The 20,619-nt window shown below is 44.4% G+C and overlaps 1 pseudogene; it reads right to left on the bottom strand.

The window, feature by feature from the left end:
- LOC109888855 (voltage-dependent calcium channel subunit alpha-2/delta-1-like) overlaps positions 1 to 20,619 on the bottom strand; it is a 101,547-nt pseudogene that overhangs the window by 14,117 nt on the left and 66,811 nt on the right.

Here is a 20,619-nt window from a genome sequence, read left to right as displayed (position 1 = left end):
AGCCCCTTCTCCCCTGATTGCTCAGTTTGGCCAGGCAAGCCAGCTCAAGGAATAGTCTTGGTGGTTCCAAACTTGTTCCATTTAAGAATGATGGAAGCCACTGGGTTCTTGGGGACCTTCAATGCTGCATATATATTTTGTACCTAACCCCAGATCTGTGCCTCAACACAATCCTGTCTCGGAGCTCTACGGACAATTCATTTGACCTCATGGCTAGGTTTTTACTCTGACATGCACTGTCAACTGTAGGACCTTATATAGACAGGTGTGTGCCTTTCCAAATCATGTCCATTCAATTGAATTTACCATAGGTGGACTCTAATGAAGTTGTAAAAACATCTCGAGAATGATCAGCGGAAACAGGGTGTACCTGAGCTCAATTTCGAGTCTCATAGCAAAGGATCTGATTACGTTTTATACATTTGCAAAAACGTCTAAAAACCTGTTTTCGATTTGTCATTATGGGGTATTGTGTGTAGATTGATGAGGACAATTTTTTCTTTAAAACATTTTAGAATCAGGCTGTAACATGACAAAATGTGGAGAAAGTGAAGGGGTCTGAATACTTTCCAAAGCCATTTTAGCCACAACAAACATCTTGTACCATTATAACTACAAATTCACTGTTTTGGAAACACATATTTCATCCAATATACAGTGCCTTGCGAGAGTATTCAGCCCCCTTGAACTTTGCGACCTTTTGCCACATTTCAGGCTTCAAACATAAAGATATAAAACTGTATTTTTTGTGAAGAATCCACAACAAGTGGGATACAATCATGAAGTGGAACGACATTTATTGGATATTTCAAACTTTTTTAACAAATCAAAAACTGAAAAATTGGGCGTGCAAAATTATTGATTCTTCACAAAAAAATACAGTTTTATATCTTTATGTTTGAAGCCTGAAATGTGGCAAAAGGTCGCAAAGTTCAAAGGGGCCGAATACTTTTGCAAGGCACTGTATTATCCTCTACAACTGACCTGCCTCTAGGAACCTTGGGAATATGAGACTGTAGAAGAGCTGATGCATTATCGACCTACAGAGACAAACACATTACGCTTGGTCCAAACAGCAGACAACCGTAGTTAAAGTATCCAGCCAGTCAACTCACCAGGCACCTGTGGAGGCCCACCAGCCTATACTCAGCATGTCTGCTATAGTGGGCTGGAGAGGGGAGAGGAGAACACTGAGTGCACACTTCATAACATATGGACAAAATATACACGTACAGTATGTGTAGCATGAAAGGTAACCAAAGCAAGATCATGCATTAATGCATTCATGTGGGTATGTGCTGTGTGTGCGCGCTGTGTGTGTCTTACCACGTAGACAGATCGTGGCCCTGCAGCAGCCTTGCAGTCTCCCTCAGGGTTGCAGACTGACTGGTAGTCGTAGGTCTTGTTGAAGGAGTACAGAGATGTGTTGACCAGACTGATCATCACGACTGGGTCCACCTCCCCAAAGAACTGACCGATCTGTGTTCAGGGAACAGAGAGCTGTGTTCAATGTATGAGCTTTGAAAGGCTGGTCATGGCTCACATCAACACCATCATCCCAGAAACATTGGACCCACTGTTACTGGCATACCACCCAAACGGATCCACAGATAACACAATCTCTATTGCACTCCACACTGCCCTTTCCCACCTGGACAAAAGGAACACCTATGTGAGAATAATGTTCATAGACCACAGCTCAGCATTCAACACCATAGTGCTCTCCAAGCTCATCACTACTTTTTATATATTTTTTAAAATGTAACCTTTATTTAACTAGGCAAGTCAGTTAAGAACAAATTCTTATTTACAATGAGGGCCTACCCTGTCCAAACCCAGACGACGCTGGGCCAATTGTGCACCACCCTATAGTACTCCCAGTCACGGCCGGATATGTTACAGCCTGGTTTCGAGCCAGGGACTTGCATTGAGATGCAGTGCCTTAGACCGCTGCACCACTCAGGAGCCCAAAGCTAAGCTAAGGTCCCTGGGACTGAACACCTCCCTCTGCAACTGGATCCTGGACTTCCTGATGGGCCGCCCCCAGGTGGTAAGGGTAGGCAACACATTCACATCGATTGGGCTGTTGTGGAGATAACCTCAAGTGCCTCTGTGTCCACTCGCTAAGGATCTATTATAATCCAAAACACACCAACACAGTAATGAAGAGGGCACGACAATGCCTCTTCCACCTCAGAGGGCAAAAAATATTTGGCATGGGCCCTCAGATCATCAACAAGTACTACAGCTGCACCATTGAGAACATCTTGACTGGTTGCATCACCGCTTGGTATCACAACTGCTTCTAACCGCAAGGCCCTACAGAGAGTAGTATGTATGGCCCAGTACATCACTGGGGTTGAACTCACTGCCATCCAGGACCTCTAGACCAGGTGGTGTCAAATGAAATTGTCAAAGACTCCAGCCACCCAAGTCATAGAATGTTCTCTCTGCTGCCGAATGGCAAACTGTACTAGAGCGTTAAGTCTGGGACCAAATTGCTCCTGAATAGATTCTACCATGAGACTGCTACAAAATAACCCATAATGACAAAGCAAAACGGTTTTTTAGAAATGTTTGCCAATACATTAAAAATAAAAAACAGAAATATCACATTAACACAAGTTTTCGGACCATTTACTCACATTTGGCAGCGATTACAGCATTGCGTCTTCTTGGGTACCTGCATTTGGGGAGTTTCTCCCATTCTTCTCTGCAGATCCTCTCAAGCTCTGTCAGGTTGGATGGGGAGCGTTGAAAGCGCTGAAAAGCTATCAGAGATCTTTGATCGGGTTCAAGTCCGGGCTCTGGTTGGGCCACTCAGAGACTTGTCCCGAAGCCACTCCTGTGTTGTCTTGCCTGTGTGCTTAGGGTCGTTGTCCTCTTGGAAGGTGAACTTTGGCCCCAGTCTGAGGTCCTGAGCACTATGGAGCAGGTTTTTATAAAGGATCTCTCTGTACTTTGCTCCGTTCATCTTTCCCTCAATCCTGACTAGTCTCCCAGTCCCTGCAGCTGAAAAACATCCCCACAGCATGATGCTGCCACCACCATCCTTCACCGTAGGGATGGTGCCAGGTATCCTCCAATCTTGGTTTTGTCAGACCAGAGAATCATGTTTCTCATTGTCTGAAAGTATTTAGGTCCCTTTAGGCAAACTCCAAGTGGGCTGTCATGTGCCTTTCACTGAAGAGTGGCTAACTTCTGGTTACTCTACCATAAAGGCCTGATTGGTGGAATGCTGCAGAGATGGTTGTCCTTCTGGAAGGTTCTGCCATCTCTATCGAAGAACTTGAGAGCTCTGTCAGACTGACCATCTGGTTCTTGGTCACCTCCCTGACCCTGACCTTTCTCCCCTGATTGCTCAGCTTGGCCGGGCGGTCAGCTCCAGAAAGGGTCTTGGAGGTTCCAAACATCTTGGATGTGGCAGCGTAGCCTAGTGGTTAGAGCGTTGGACTAGTAACCGGAAGGTTGCGAGTTCAAACCCTCGAGCTGACAAGGTACAAATCTGTCGTTCTGCCACTGAACAGGCAGTTAACCCACTGTTCCCAGGCCGTCATTGAAAATAAGAATGTGTTCTTAACTGACTTGCCTGGTTAAATAAAGGTAAAATAAAAATAAAAAAATTAAATTTAAGAATGATTGAGGCCACTGTGCCAACATTTTTTGGTACCTTTCCCCAGATATGTGCCTAAACATAATCCTGTCTCGGAGCTCTACAGACAATTCCTTCTACCTCATGACTTGGGTTTGCTCTGACATGCACTGTCAACTATGGGTCCTTATATAGACTGGTGTGTGTCTTTCCAAATCATGTCCAATCAATTGAATTTACCACAGGTGGAATCCAATCAAGTTGTAGGAACATCTAAAGGATGATCAATGGAAAGGATGCACTGGAGCTCAATTTCGAGTCTCATAGCAAAGAGTCTGAATACTTACGTCAATAAGGTATTTCTGTTTTTCTAAAATCCTGTTTTTGCATTATCATTATGGGTTATTGTGTGTAGAAATGTTTTTATTCACTAAATTTTTGAATAAGGCTGTAATGTAACAAAATTTTGAAAAAGTCAAGGGATCTGAATGCTTTCCGATGGCACTGTAAATCTGTAAAACTGAAACATTTCCCCTAAGCATAATTTGTAGAATTGCATGAAATTAGTTATAAAATTGCAAAATGTGAGGCGGGCAGAAGACTCAGTCGGGTTCTCAACTTTTTGTATTTCTTTATTGGTACAGTAAATTAGTCTAGCGGCTAGCTATCCAAATGTGTAGTAATTATGGTCAAATTACCGACCGGTGAGCCCCTATTCATTTTGTTGGTCACTCTCACTCTGATATCATATAAAAACAGCAAACATTTCTCCCCACCCTATTGCAGAATGTGTACAATTTAAAATCTCTATTTTCTCTCACTCACCCCCATGGCAAAATGTATAGATTTGTAGCAAACTTTCTTTACAACTGTTACATGTTCTCTATGCCCCATGGAAAAATATATAGAGTTACAGAAAATGTACTCTAAAACAATTGTTTCTCTCTGCTGTCAAGAGGGGGAGGGGGTCGCTAAAATGTTTGATAGCAAGGTGGGGGAAACAATATTTTGCATTGGGTCCCCAAAGGGCTAAGGCTCTGACTACATGTGCGTGTATGGATGTGGGCACGAGACCCGCGAGCTACTGTGGCCCCCTATGATAAAATAACAGATTTTTTTGTGGACCCAACACCCATCAAAGTTGCCCATCCCTGCTATAGATCGATGCATTGCACATTTTTTGTCAATAAAGCTCTCTTGCATAAACTTCCGCCATACCTTACTTCATTGTTAAGTTACAAGACAAAGACTCTGGAATGGCTAACCCTGGAGATCCTGTCAATCTACACCGATTTAGGTAAATCTGCTTTAAAATAGGTGGAGTTGGTGCCTCTAGGGCAAGTCATGCAGACGTTAGAGGGCCTTTTTACTGAAGAATGTGTTTGTTTTATTCGATTGTGTTTTGCTTATCGTGTTTGCTTTCATGTATTGTGTAACTGTTGTATATATACTGTAGATACTGTATGAATAATCTCATTGTTGTTTATTGATGTGTTCATGCTGGGCTCATCTGCGAAAGAGACCCACGGTCTTTCGCTGTTAAATAAAGTTTAAATACAATAAAATAAAAAAAGATCAGATGAAGTAGGGATGGAGAGAGGAGCAGGAGAAGAGATCTGGTGGCCAGCCAAACCACAAAAACCTTTCAGTTCTCATTCCAAAAGGAGTGTCTTGGCTTTGGGACTATGGGTTTATGATGTTCTACTAACTTCAGAATACTGTAGATGCTATGGAGCCATTATCGCTTAGATCTGTGCTTTAAAAACTATTTTGTTTGTTGTCATGCCAAACATGATATGACATTGGTATTAAAGAGTTTTAGAGACGCAAAGGAAATGTCTGTGGAAACAGGCAACAAAATATTATCTGGCTAGTCAGAGTAGTTAGCTAAATACAGATCAGGTCAATACATTTTATAAAGGCTAGTTTCCCTGTCCCAAAAATTTACCATGTTTTTATTCCAGAACTAGGCCTGGGAAACCTGCCGACCGACAGACAGACAGACCAACAGACAGACTGTTGACCCTTCTCTGGTACGACAAATGTACATGTCTGTGACAGAGCAATCTGATTAGATGACAGAGACACACCCGTGTGATATACTCATCCTGATTGGACATCAGCAGAAAGCCTCCATCATCCAAGATGACACAGTCAACATGCTGCAGAGAGAGAGAGAGTGACAGATAGAAAGAGAACATCAGTCAGTATAGAACATAATCAACATTTCTAAAGATTTTCCAAGGGTGAGATAGGCCATTGTACCTTATCATTCTTCAGACAGCCACAGATTTCATCCTTGCACTGTAAAAGCCATAAAAGCACACAACATCATGAATGAATGGTCACAAGTTTAGCAAACATAATGGGATGTGAATAAGAAATCCTAAACTAAAGAAAGTGTTTCTCTTACGTTGACTTTGATGGTGGCGTTCATGAAGCTGTTCATCCAGGCAGAGACGTTTAGTTTCACTCCCACCACTACAGGACATTGAAACAACAAAAAGGATATTCAGAAACATGTTATTGAATAATCCTGTACAAAAGGAGCTATGGATGTTTCATCTAATTCTCTAGGCTGTCAGTTTAATTCAGAAGTACCCAATACAACAACTAAGCACCCAGCTAAGGAGATGGGGGGCGGTACTGTCCACTCACCCGCTGGTTTGAGGTTGACTCTGTCTATGTTGAGGTCTACAGCCTTGCTCACCAGAATACCTGACTCATAGCCTGACTCCCTGCTCTCTGCAGCAGAGACAGAAGGAGGGAGAGTGAGGGAGAGCAGAGTTAAGAGTGTCAACACATTCACATGTAGTGACACTTGCATGACAATGACAGTGCCAGTAATTGTGTGAGGCTTTAAAAAACAATTTGGTGAAAATCATGTTTCATGACATAACAAATATGATATCATATTTGTTTGTTTGGTCTCTAGGTCTTTAAGTGGGTAAATGGTCATGTGTCTGTGGCAGTGCAGTAGCAGCACATACAGAACAGCTGCAGATGGGATACAAATGGAATAGTCCCAAAAGTGCAAAAGCCTGCCTACCCTGTATGTGAAGCTAAATGAAGCACACCGAAAGTAATTGGCCTAGGTCACTGATTGGTACCCAAGGAATGCTAACGTGACCATAAAGATATTTGACTCTGCATGTTAGCAGAGAAAGATCTATCATGGGTCAACTATCCCCATTCCTGGAATGGTGTCATAGTGTACTTCAGCTCTCTATTAAGTAAACCCTACTCTAGTCTACTGGATCTATTCACATACTGCTGTTTGACCTGCATGAATAAATAAATACAGTTGAAGTCAGAAGTTTACATAGACTTAGGTTGGAGTCATTAAAACTTGTTTTTCAACCACTCCACAAATTTCTTGTTAACAAACTATAGTTTGGCAAGTCGGATAGGACATCTACTTGGTCCATGACACAAGTAATTCTTCCAACAGTTGTTTACAGACAGATTATTTCACTAATAAATCACTGTATCACAATTCCAGTGGGTCAGAAGTTAACATACACTAGTTGACTGTGCCTTTAAACAGCTTGGAAAATTCCAGAAAATGAAGGCTAATTGACATAATTTGATTCAATTGGAAGTGTACTTGTGGATGTATTTCAAGGCCTACCTTCAAAATCAGTGCCTCTTTGCTTGACATCATGGGAAAATCAAAACAAATCAGCCAAGACCTCCACAAGTCTGGTTCATCCTTGGGAGCAATTTCCAAACGCCTGAAGGTACCACGTTCATCTGTACAAACAATAGTACACAAGTGTAAACACCATGGGAGCACGTAGCTGTCATACCGCTCAGGAAGAAGACGCGTTCTGTCTCCTAGAGATGAATGTACTTTGGTGCGAAAAGTGCAAATCATCCCAGAACAACAGCAAAGGACCTTGTGAAGATGCTGGAGGAAACAGGTACAAAAGTATCTATATCCATAGTAAAACGAGTCCTATATCGACATAACCTGAAAGGCCGCTCAGCAAGGAAGAAGCCACTGCTCCAAAACTGCCATAAAAAAGCCAGACTGCACATGGGGACAAAGATCGTACTTTTTGGAGAAATGTCCTCTGGTCTGATAAAACAAAAATAGAACTGTTTGGCCATAATGAGCATCATTATGTTTGGAGGAAAAAGGGGGAGGCTTGCAAGCCAAAGAACACCATCCCAACTGTGAAGCACGGGGGTGTCAGCATCATGTTGTGGGGGTGCTTTGCTACAGGAAGGACTGGTGCACTTCACAAAATAGATGGCATCATGAGGGCGGAAAATTGTGGCTATATTGAAGCAACATCTCCAGAAGTTAAAGCTTAGTCGCAAATGGGTTTTCCAAATGGACAATGATCCCAAACATACTTCAAAATTTGTAGCAAAATGGCTTAAGGACAACAAAGTCAAGGTATTGGAGTGGCCATCACAAAGCCCTGACCTCAACCCTATAGAAAATGTATGGGCAGAACTGAAAAATCTTGTGCGAGCAAGGAGACCTGCAAACCTGATTCAGTTACACCAGCTCTGTCAGGAGGAATGGGCCAAAATTCACCCAACTTATTGTGGGAAGCTTGTGGAAGGCTACCTGAAGTGTTTGACCCATGTTAAACCATTTAAAAGGCAATGCTAGCAAATACTAATTGAATGTATGTAAACTTCTGACCCACTGGGAATGTGATGAAAGAAATAAAAGCTGAAATAAATACATTCTCTCTGCTATTATTCTGACATTTCACTTTCTTAAAATTAAATGGTGATCCTAACTGTCCTAATACAGTGCATTTTTACTAGGATTAAATGTTAGGAATTGTGAAAAACTGAATGTAATGTATTTGGATAAGGTGTATGTAAACTTCCGACTTCATCTGTAGATTGCTGCAATACCACAGGGACATATAGAGAAGGTGAGTGGAAAGTAGCAGAGAGCATTAGATAAGTTAAAATAGTGAGTAGAGAGAGAGAGATGGAAGAGACAGGGGTGGGACAGAAGAGGGGGGTAGATAGAGAGATGAGGGAAGAGACAGGGGTAGGACAGAAGAGGGGGGTAGATAGAGAGATGAGGGAAGAGACAGGGGTGGGACAGAAGAGGGGGGTAGATAGAGAGATGAGGGAAGAGACAGGGGTGGGACAGAAGAGGGGGGTAGATAGAGAGATGAGGAAAGAGACAGGGGTGGGACAGAAGAGGGGGGTAGATAGAGAGATGAGGGAAGAGACAGGGGTGGGACAGAAGAGGGGGGTAGATAGAGAGATGAGGGAAGAGACGGGTGGGACAGAAGAGGGGGGTAGATAGAGAGATGAGGGAAGAGACAGGGGTGGGACAGAAGAGGGGGGTAGATAGAGAGATGAGGGAAGAGACAGGGGTGGGACAGAAGAGGAGGGGTAGATAGAGAGATGAGGGAAGAGACAGGGGTGGGACAGAAGAGGGGGGTAGATAGAGAGATGAGGGAAGAGACAGGGTTGGGACAGAAGAGGGGGGTAGATAGAGAGATGAGGGAAGAGACAGGGGTGGGACAGAAGAGGGGGGTAGATAGAGAGATGAGGGAAGAGACAGGGGTGGGACAGAAGAGGGGGGTAGATAGAGAGATGAGGGAAGAGACAGGGGTGGGACAGAAGAGGGGGGTAGATAGAGAGATGAGGGAAGAGACAGGGGTGGGACAGAAGAGGGGGGTAGATAGAGAGATGAGGGAAGAGACAGGGGTGGGACAGAAGAGGGGGGTAGATAGAGAGAGGGAAGAGACAGGGGTGGGACAGAAGAGGGGGGTAGATAGAGAGATGGAAGAGACAGGGGTGGGACAGAAGAGGGGGGTAGATAGAGAGATGAGGGAAGAGACAGGGGTGGGACAGAAGAGGGGGGTAGATAGAGAGATGAGGGAAGAGACAGGGGTGGGACAGAAGAGGGGGGTAGATAGAGAGATGAGGGAAGAGACAGGGGTGGGACAGAAGAGGGGGGTAGATAGAGAGATGGAAGAGACAGGGGTGGGACAGAAGAGGGGGGTAGATAGAGAGATGGAAGAGACAGGGGTGGGACAGAAGAGGGGGGTAGATAGAGAGATGGAAGAGAAAGGGGTGGGACAGAAGAGGGGGGTAGATAGAGAAATGAGGGAAGAGACAGGGGTGGGACAGAAGAGGGGGGTAGAGAGAGAGAGAGATGGAAGAGAAAGGGGTGGGACAGAAGAGGGGGTAGATAGAGAGATGAGGGAAGAGACAGGGGTGGGACAGAAGAGGGGGTAGATAGAGAGATGAGGGAAGAGACAGGGGTGGGACAGAAGAGGGGGGTAGATAGAGAGATGGAAGAGACAGGGGTGGGACAGAAGAGGGGGGTAGATAGAGAGATGAGGGAAGAGACAGGGGTGGGACAGAAGAGGGGGGTAGATAGAGAGATGAGGGAAGAGACAGGGGTGGGACAGAAGAGGGGGGTAGATAGAGAGATGAGGGAAGAGACAGGGGTGGGACAGAAGAGGGGGGTAGATAGAGAGATGAGGGAAGAGACAGGGGTGGGACAGAAGAGGGGGGTAGATAGAGAGATGAGGGAAGAGACAGGGGTGGGACAGAAGAGGGGGGTAGATAGAGAGATGGAAGAGACAGGGGTGGGACAGAAGAGGGGGGTAGATAGAGAGATGGAAGAGACATGGGTGGGACAGAAGAGGGGGGTAGATAGAGAGATGGAAGAGAAAGGGGTGGGACAGAAGAGGGGGTAGATAGAGAGATGAGGGAAGAGACAGGGGTGGGACAGAAGAGGGGGGTAGATAGAGAGATGAGGGAAGAGACAGGGGTGGGACAGAAGAGGGGGGTAGATAGAGAGATGAGGGAAGAGACAGGGGTGGGACAGAAGAGGGGGGTAGATAGAGAGATGGAAGAGACAGGGGTGGGACAGAAGAGGGGGGTAGATAGAGAGATGGAAGAGAAAGGGGTGGGACAGAAGAGGGGGGTAGATAGAGAGATGAGGGAAGAGACAGGGGTGGGACAGAAGAGGGGGGTAGAGAGAGAGAGAGATGGAAGAGAAAGGGGTGGGACAGAAGAGGGGGTAGATAGAGAGATGAGGGAAGAGACAGGGGTGGGACAGAAGAGGGGGGTAGATAGAGAGATGAGGGAAGAGACAGGGGTGGGACAGAAGAGGGGGGTAGATAGAGAGATGAGGGAAGAGACAGGGGTGGGACAGAAGAGGGGGGTAGATAGAGAGATGAGGGAAGAGACAGGGGTGGGACAGAAGAGGGGGGTAGATAGAGAGATGAGGGAAGAGACAGGGGTGGGACAGAAGAGGGGGGTAGATAGAGAGATGAGGGAAGAGACAGGGGTGGGACAGAAGAGGGGGGTAGATAGAGAGATGAGGGAAGAGACAGGGGTGGGACAGAAGAGGGGGGTAGATAGAGAGATGAGGGAAGAGACAGGGGTGGGACAGAAGAGGGGGGTAGATAGAGAGATGGAAGAGACAGGGGTGGGACAGAAGAGGGGGGTAGATAGAGAGATGGAAGAGACAGGGGTGGGACAGAAGAGGGGGGTAGATAGAGAGATGGAAGAGAAAGGGGTGGGACAGAAGAGGGGGTAGATAGAGAGATGAGGGAAGAGACAGGGGTGGGACAGAAGAGGGGGGTAGATAGAGAGATGAGGGAAGAGACAGGGGTGGGACAGAAGAGGGGGGTAGATAGAGAGATGAGGGAAGAGACAGGGGTGGGACAGAAGAGGGGGGTAGAGAGAGAGAGATGGAAGAGAAAGGGGTGGGACAGAAGAGGGGGGGTAGATAGAGAGATGAGAGGGAGCAGCATAGAAAGGAAGTAAAGATAGAGGAGGACTAGAAGGCCTCTCATCTCTTATCATGTCCAGTGGAGAAAGGCTATCCCGGATTTGCTGGAAGACCACACTGAAGAGAGGATCAGTGTGTGTGTGTGTGTGTGTGTGTGTGTGTGTGTGTGTGTGTGTGTGTGTGTGTGTTAACATACTGTTGAAATATGGAGCAGTGAAAATATAGATGTCGTTATCCAGAGTCCTCTTGTAGAAACTTGAGTCATAGGTCTCGGTATTCTCTGTCCACTCCTCCCCAGCACTGAAACACACACGCACGTGCACACATACAGAACGTTTTAAGATACAGATGTCTGAAAGATTTATTCAAATGTGAGGCCAAACTTTGATAAATATAACAGTCACACCCAAAGCACATGGGGAAAATGGAATAGAATTGGCCCAGAGATAAAGAAAAAAAGATGTATGTTTTATATGAAAATATTTCAATGTTTTTTTCTGTGATTAACTGCTGTACTCTAACAATCACCAAGGCAGAGAGAAAGAAAGAGAGAGGGGGGGGGGGGGGGGGGGGGGGGAAGAGAGAGTCCATATTTACTGAGTATGTCTCCAGTGTATGTGTGGATGGGAATCATGTTCTGGTGATTTAGGAGGACTAACTGTCCATGCAATGTGAACAGAGCCAGCTGAACAAGTTGGGGAGTAAAACAGTATCATATCCACCATATCCAAAACACTGTAACCTTTAAAATGGCTTTGTGCTTTAGCCAACTCCTATCTGTGACTCGTTTCAGGAAACTAGGCGTATGCCGTGCATCGCTACTTCACAGAGAGGCATTTTAAACACAGATTTTTGATCAAAATGCATTTTTTCGTTAGAAATGCATTCTGGAAAATGTAACAAGCTTGTATGCCAACTGTAAATACAAAAAATATAAAACAATTACGAGCATAGTTGGTTTAGCCACAGGAAAAGACAAGAACGTTCCCGCTAGTCATGATTGGCTGAGATAATGGATGGGCTGGATGTGCCGAGAGATAAGTTCGGATTGGTCGGCGATGTAGCACGCTTCTGTCTATAACATGCTCAGTATGTGTAGGTAATCCTTTCTAACCCATATTAATGGAAAGATATCACAAAAAAAATCAAAAATGTTACGCTCCACTTTCTGAAGGACAGAGTTTTGAAATCATTGGAGTGTGCCCGGTGGAAGCAGAGTATGATAGCTAAGGAGATGGAGAAAATTCTGGCATTTGATTGCAAATATGTAGAGGGAGTTGAAAATAGAACACACAGAAGGCTGTTGTAAAGGATCAAGATGGCACCGGAGGGGAGGGCTGCCGTCTCATTGGCTCTCAATGAACCATGCTATTTTGCGTTGTTCGTTGAATCGTACTACACTGCGTTGAATCGTAATGCACTGGCTCAGACGCTCGTCGGATGTGGCAGGGCTTGCAAACTATGACAGACTACAAAGAGAAGCACAGCCGAGAGCTGCCCAGTGACACAAGCCTACCACACGAGCTAAATAACTTCTATGTTCGCGTCGAGGCAAGTAACACTGAAACATGGATGAGAGCATCAGCTGTTCAAGACGACTGTGTGATCACACTCTCCGCTGCCAATGTGAATAAGACTTTCAAACAGGTAAACTTTCCCAAGGCCTCAGGGCCAGATGATGCAATCTCTATTGCATTCCACACTGTCCTTTCACGCCTGGACAAAAGGAACACCTACGTGAGAATGCTATTCATTGACTACAGGCCGCCCCCCAGGTGGTAAGGGTAGGTAACAACTTATCCGCCACACTGATCCTCAACACGGGGGCCCCTCAGGGGAACGTGCTCAGCCCCCTTTTGTACTCCCTGTTCACTAATGACTGCACTGCCAGACACAACTCCAACACCATCACTAAGTTTGCTTATGACAACAGTGGTAGGCCTGATCACCGACAATGATGAGACAGGGAGGAGGTCAGAGACCTGACCGTGTGGTGCAAGGACAACAACCTCTCCCTCAACGTGATCAAGACAAAAGAGATGATTGTGGACTAAAGGAAAAGGAGGACAGAGCACACCCCCATTCTCATCGATGGGGCTGTAGTGAGCAGGTTGAGAGCTTCAAGTTCCTTGGCGTCCACAGCACCAACAAACTAACATGGTCCAAGCACACCAAGACAGTCATGAAGAGGGCACGACAAAAGCAATTCCCCTTCAGGAGACTGAAAAGATTTGGCATGGGTCCTCAGATCCTCAAACGGATTTACAGCTGCACCATCGAGAGCATTCTGACGGGTTGCATCACTGCCTGGTATGGGTATGGGCCTCCGACCGCAAGGCACTACAGAAGGGTATTGCGTATGACCCAGTACATCACCGGGGCTAAGCTTCATGCCATCCAGGACCTATACCAGGCGGTGTCAGAGGAAGGCCCTAAAAATTGTCAAAGACTCCAGCCACCCTAGTCATAGCATGTTTGCTCTTTTACCGCACAACAAGCGGTACCGGAGCGACAAGTCTCGTTCCAAGAGGCTCCTAAATAGCTTCAACCCCCAAGCCATAAGACTCCTGAACAGCTAATCAAATGACTACCCAGACTATTTGCACCCCCCCCCTCCCCCTCTGGAACGCTGCTGCTACTCGCTGTTGTTATCTTTGCATAGTCACTTTAATAACGCTACCTACATTACCTAGACACCGGTGGCCCCGCACATTGACATTGACTTTTTACCGGTAACCCTTGAACCGGTACCCACTGTACATAGCCCCGCTATTGTTATTTACTGCTGCTCTTTAATTATTTGTTATTCTTATCTTTGACTTTTTTTGTGTATTTTCTCAGACCTGCATTGTTGGTTAAGGGCTTGTAAGTAAGCATTTCAATGTAATGTCTACACCTGTTGTATTCTGCACATGTGACAAATAAAATTTGATTTGATTTATAAAACACCTGTCTCCAGATTACATCTTCAAACTAAGGGAAACCATGGCATCCTTGACAGAGAGGGAGAAGCGTTCATCCATGTACACAGGTAAGAGAGTCTAGCTAGCTACATTATATATTTTTTTCAGATAGTATTTTTCATTGTACGTTAAAGTGTACTGTTAGCTAGCTAGCTAATGTTAGCTGGCTGGCTCGCTAGCCGGCGTTACGTGTAAGATCTGTGTAGTAATATTATTCGTATCTCAGAACCATTTGCATAACTGCAGATTTATGCATGGTAGCAATGTTATGAGTTGAGATTATGGTTCATTGTTAGGTTCGCTAGGTAGCTACATGTCAGAACAAAAGACTCCACTAAGTAACCATTTCACTGTACTGTTTACACCTTCTGTATCCTGTGCATGTGACAAATAAACATAGATTTGATTTGATATAGCGTGTGTTTACCAGAGACAGTAATGTGATGAACAACATGACCTGCAACAAAGTCGAATCAGGATACAACGTTAGGCCAAAGAGACCGTGTCCAAGTTCTGAAAGTCTCTGGTAGAATGCCCTGCTTTTATTTCGTCACACTCTGATATGGTCATTATCTGAACTGGCCAGCCAGATCACTTAACGTTAGCTAGCTAGCTAACAAGCTATAAACGAACCAAAACATTGTTTATAAAGTTGCTGTTAGTTGCCTGGTTTGCTAGATTGACATATACTAATACACCAATTGTGCTATTTTGGACCACCAGGCTACTCATGCAGCCTGTTGTTTTTGTGTTTATACTTTTTCATAATGACAATGACAAGTTGTCGACTGGGTGTAGACAAAGAAGAGCTCTCCAGTAGGTGTAAGAAAACATTCAAGGGATATTTTCTCAAAAGTCTGGTTTATAAAGAAAGTAGTGTATTATATAACATTTTCTATCTCTGAGTCTCTACTTTTATCCAACGTTAAAAAAATTAACAATTTCAAATGTTGCTACATAACAACGAATCGTGCCAGTGTATTTGTTAGTTTTCATGGCTTTATACAATAGGAGTTGGCCAAGGCACATACAGTATAGTATGGGAGCATGAGGCTAACTAACTAATAGTGTAGGACTGAGAAGGAGAAATCTGAGCGTACCTTCTGGGATAGACTCTAGTGATCCCTCCGTCAGTGGCTACAATCCTGGCCAGGACTCCATGCCTGAGAACCGAAAGAACACACAGAAACCAATCACAGTTCAACAAAAGAGGCTAAGGGACCATCGAGACAATTCAGAAAGAGGCATGAACTGAGTGAGAGAGTGAGCGAGCGTGTTCTTTCTGTTCCTCTGTGTCCAGAAACTTTAAAAACAGATTGCTATATTTCCGGAGAGTCACTTCTCATGATGTCCTAATTCTGAATAGAGTTGTTTGTTCAGTAAATTGATTTGGTTTGTTTGAGTGTGTGTGGATTATAATGGACAAACATGTGTCTATGGTATAATGAATGCATCAATATATGTTCAATATACAGTTGAAGTCGGAAGCTTACATACACTTTAACCAAATACATTTAAACTCAGTTTTTCACAATTCCTGACATTTAATCCTAGTAAAAATTCTGTTTTAGGTCAGTTAGGATCACCACTTTATTTTAAGAATGTGAAATGTCAGAATAATAGTTAAGACAATTTATATATTTCAGCTTTAATTTCTTTCTTCACATTCCCAGTGGGTCAGAAGTTTACATACACTTGATTAGAATTAGCTAGCATTGCCTTTAATTTGTTTAACCTGGGTCAAACGTTTTGGGTAGCCTTCCACCATCTTCCCACAATAAGTTGGGTGAATTTTGGCCCATTCCCCCTGACAGAGCTGGTGTAACTGAGTCAGGTTTGTAGACCTCCTTGCTCACACACACTTTTTCAGTTCTGCCCACAAATTGTCTCTAGGATGAGGTCAGGGCTTTGTGATGGCCACTCCAATACCTCTAGTGGTGTGGGGGCTGTGCTTTGGCAAAGTGGGTGGGGTTATATCCTTCCTGTTTGGCCCTGTCCGGGGGTGTCCTCGGATGGGGCCACAGTGTCTCCTGACCCCTCCTGTCTCAGCCTCCAGTATTTATGCTGCAGTAGTTTATGTGTCGGGGGGCTGGGGTCAGTTTGTTATATCTGGAGTACTTCTCCTGTCCTATTCGGTGTCCTGTGTGAATCTAAGTGTGCGTTCTCTAATTCTCTCCTTCTCTCTTTCTTTCTCTCTCTCGGAGGAGCTGAGCCCTAGGACCATGCCCCAGGACTACTGACATGATGACTCCTTGCTGTCCCCAGTCCACCTGGCCATGCTGCTGTTCCAGTTTCAACTGACCTGAGCCCTAGGACCATGCCCCAGGACTACCTGACATGATGACTCCTTGCTGTCCCCAGTCTACCTGGCCATGCTGCTGCTCCAGTTTCAACTTCCACCTGACTGTGCTGCTGCTCTAGTTTCAACTGTTCTGCCTTATTATTATTCGACCATGCTGGTCATTTATGAACATTGAACATCTTGGCCATGTTCTGTTATAATCTCCACCCGGCACAGCCAGAAGAGGACTGGCCACCCCACATAGCCTGGTTCCTCTCTAGGTTTCTTCCTAGGTATTGGCCTTTCTAGGGAGTTTTTCCTAGCCACCGTGCTTCTACACCTGCATTGCTTGCTGTTTGGGGTTTTAGGCTGGGTTTCTGTACAGCACTTTGAGATATCAGCTGATGTACGAAGGGCTATATAAATAAATTTGATTTGATTTGATTTGATGTGTTGCCCTCAAGCCATTTTGCCATAACTTTGGAAGTATGCTTGTGGTCATTGTTCATTTGGAAGACCCATTTGCAACCAAGCTTTAGCTTCCTGACTGATGTCTTGAGACGTTGCTTAATATATCCACATAATATTCCTCCCTCATGCCATCTATTTTGTGAAGTGCACTAGTCCCTCTTGCATCAAAGCACTCCCACAACATGAAGCAGCCACACCCGTGCTTCACAGTTGGGATGGTGTTCTTCGGCTTGCAAGCCTCCTCCTTATTCCTACAAACATAACAATGGTCATTATGGCCAAACAGTTCTATTTTTGTTTCATCAGACCAGAAGACATTTCTCCCAAAAATATGATCTTTGTCCCCATGTGCAGTTGCAAACCGTAGACTGGCTTTTTTATGGCGGTTTTGGAGCAGTGGCTTCTTCCTTGCTGAGCGGCCTTTCAGGTTATGTCGATATAGGACTCGTTTTACTGGGGATATAGATACATTTGTACCTGTTTCCTCCAATATCTTCACAAGGTCCTTTGCTGTTGTTCTGGGATTGATTTGCACTTTTTACACCAAAGTAATCTCTAGGAGACAGAACGCGTCTCCATCCTGAGCGGTATGACGGCTGCATGGTCCCATGGTGTTTATACTTGCATACTATTGTTTGTACAGATGAGCGTGGTACCTTCAGGCGTTTGGAAATTGCTCTCAAGGATGAACCAGACTTGTGGAGGTCTACAATTTTGTGGAGGTCTTGGCTGATTTCTTTCCATGATGTCAAGCAAAGAGGCACTGAGTTTGAAATACATCCACAGGTACACCTCCAATTGACTCAAATTATGTCAATTAGCCTATCAGGAGCTTCTAAAGCCATGACATCATATTCTGGAATTTTCCAAGCTGTTTAAAGGCACAGTCAACTTAAGTGTATGTAAACTTCTTACCAACTGGAATTGTGATACAGTGAATTATAAGTGAAAAAACAACTGTTGGAAAAATTACTTATGTCATGCACAAAGTAGATAGCCAAAACAAAAGTTGGTGAACAAGAAATTTGTGGAGTTGTTGAAAAACTAGTTTTAATGACTCCAACCTAAGTGTATGTAAACTTCTGACTTTAACTGTAATTACTGGGGTGTCTTCAGAACACACTAATTATTGGCATGGCTGGTCCTGGGTCTTTCTTTCATCATGTTTTATTGGCAAAACAAGGCGAAGACTCTCAGAGCAACAGACCTATACATTAGACTGTAGCAGTATTAGCTGCTTTGTGTTTCTCCAACAAGACATCAATAAAACAGGGAATAGCCTGACTTTCTATATGACTCACTTAACTGACTCAATGTTTACATGATCACTGTAATGCAATGCAGTGATGACAGGAAGTGTGTGTGTGTGTCACTCACAATGTCTGCTCCTTCCACAGTTTGACCAGATCAGCCGTCAACCCAGCATCCAACAGCAGCCTACTGACCAGAGCCATATTACCTAGAGAGGAAGACATTGTTGCTGAAGTACCATCCACAGTAGACCCCATGGCAAACTGCAAATTTGACACATAGGGGAAGATAGCTTGACCTTGATTAGACAACACCGAGGACATTGAGCTCCATTAGCTGACGATGAGGAAGATGGTAGGATCTACAGTAGCTGATACCCATTAGATGATGACCACTATAGAGGTTTTGAGTCACATAGAAGCATGACAACATCAGGTTCTAGGAAATTCAGTCGATCAGGATGATATCACCCCCTGGCCAGACTAGACTAATCAAACGCCTATACCTCTTTCGATCAGGCTGATGCCACCCTCTGACCGTCACAGGGCTATGGAACACCATGATATCACAGTGGCGGGAAACCAGCCTGACTCACCCCACTAACCACTCCCTCCTGGCTGGGCATACTGCCTCTTAATGACTGTATTGATCTAAAGCTACTCTTTCTTTAACCTTGACTGGCTATCGAACAAAACAGGCAGAGGAATTCCATCTGTGTGTGTGTGTGTGTGCAGAGGAATTCCATCTGTGTGTGTGTGTGTGCGTGCAGAGGAATTCCATCTATGTGTGTGCAGAGGAATTCCATCTGTGTGTGTGTGTGTGTGTGTGTGTGTGCGTGCGTGCAGAGGAATTCCATCTATGTGTGTGCAGAGGAATTCCATCTGTGTGTGTGTGTGTGTGTGTGTGTGTGTGTGCGTGCGTGGGACAGGCATGGCAACTTACATGGCTCTTCCACTGTGTTCCTGTCAATGAACTGGTTGAAGTCCAGGAGGAACTGGGTGTTGTTGTCCTTGTCCTTCAGGCCTTTGCAGTACTCCCTATTTCAATATGACACATTAGATACATTACAGTCGTCTCAAACCTAACTCAACATCTGCACAACATCATACTCAACCCCTTTTATAACTTGTCCTCAATGCTATTCAGTGCTCCTCAATGCTGGCATAAACTGTGGATTAACTAGCTACTCTTGTCTGTAAGTAAACTACAGGAGTATCGATGGTTGTATATGATCTGAGGTGGAGGAGATTCATATATGCTGCTGTAGCCAGTCACCTGGGGGCAATGAAGGTATGTCCCAACTCATCAAACCTCTCCACCTGCAGAGTGTCCATGGCTGAAGAGAATAGACAGACATCCTTAGAACCTTACACACACTGTGGAGGACACATGGCCTACACAGTACATAGACTGATCATTATGAAAAGAAAGAACTGGAAAAAAAGATGAACGAGTGTAACAAGAAATGACAGAAAGAGAGACAGTGATTATGGAGCTAAACTTCATCTTTTAAGCTTGGTATTACCACTAGTCTGTCAGCATGACTTTTCACAGCTGATAGGACAGTAGACTTTGCTGACTGTCTCAGTCAGGCCTTTCCTAGAACAAGGCAATCCTTAAAATCACTGACAACCAACAGATACTGGTTCATAAAATCAAATCACATAAAATAGTATGTCACATGCTTAAATAGTGACACAAGGAATACATACACAGTGAATAAAGAATAACATGGCTATATACAGGGAGCACAAAATAACATGCTATATACAGGGAGTACCAGTACTGAGTCGATATGCAGGGGAGCGAAGTAATTGATGCATCTATGTACTGTACATATACTGTAGGTAGGTATAAAATAGGCAACAGGATAGATAGACAGTATCAGTAGTGTACAGTGCATTCGGAAAGTATTCAGACCCCTTCACTTTTTCCACATTTAGATACGTTCCAGCCTTATTCTAAAATGGGAAAAATAAACATGCTTCCTCATCAATCTACACACAATACACCATAATCACAAAGCAAAAACAGGTTTTTAGAAAATATTTTAAATGTATAAAAAAAATACTAATAGAAATACCTAATTTACATAAGTATTCAGACCCTTCGCTATGAGACTCGAGATTGAGCTCAGGTGCATCCTGTTACCATTGATCATCCTTGAGATGTTTCTATAACTCAATTGGAGTCCACCTGTGGTAAATTCAATTGATTGGACATGATTTGGAAAGGCACGAACCTGTCGATATAAAGTCTCACAGTTGACAGTGTCAGAGTAAAAAAGCAAGCCATGAGGTTGAAGGAATTGTCATAGACTGAA

This window comes from Oncorhynchus kisutch, linkage group LG4, assembly GCF_002021735.2.
Source record: "Oncorhynchus kisutch isolate 150728-3 linkage group LG4, Okis_V2, whole genome shotgun sequence".
NCBI lineage: Eukaryota > Metazoa > Chordata > Actinopteri > Salmoniformes > Salmonidae > Oncorhynchus > Oncorhynchus kisutch.
The sequence above is the reverse complement of the archived record's forward strand: the minus strand, read 5'-3'. Positions and strand labels throughout refer to the sequence as shown.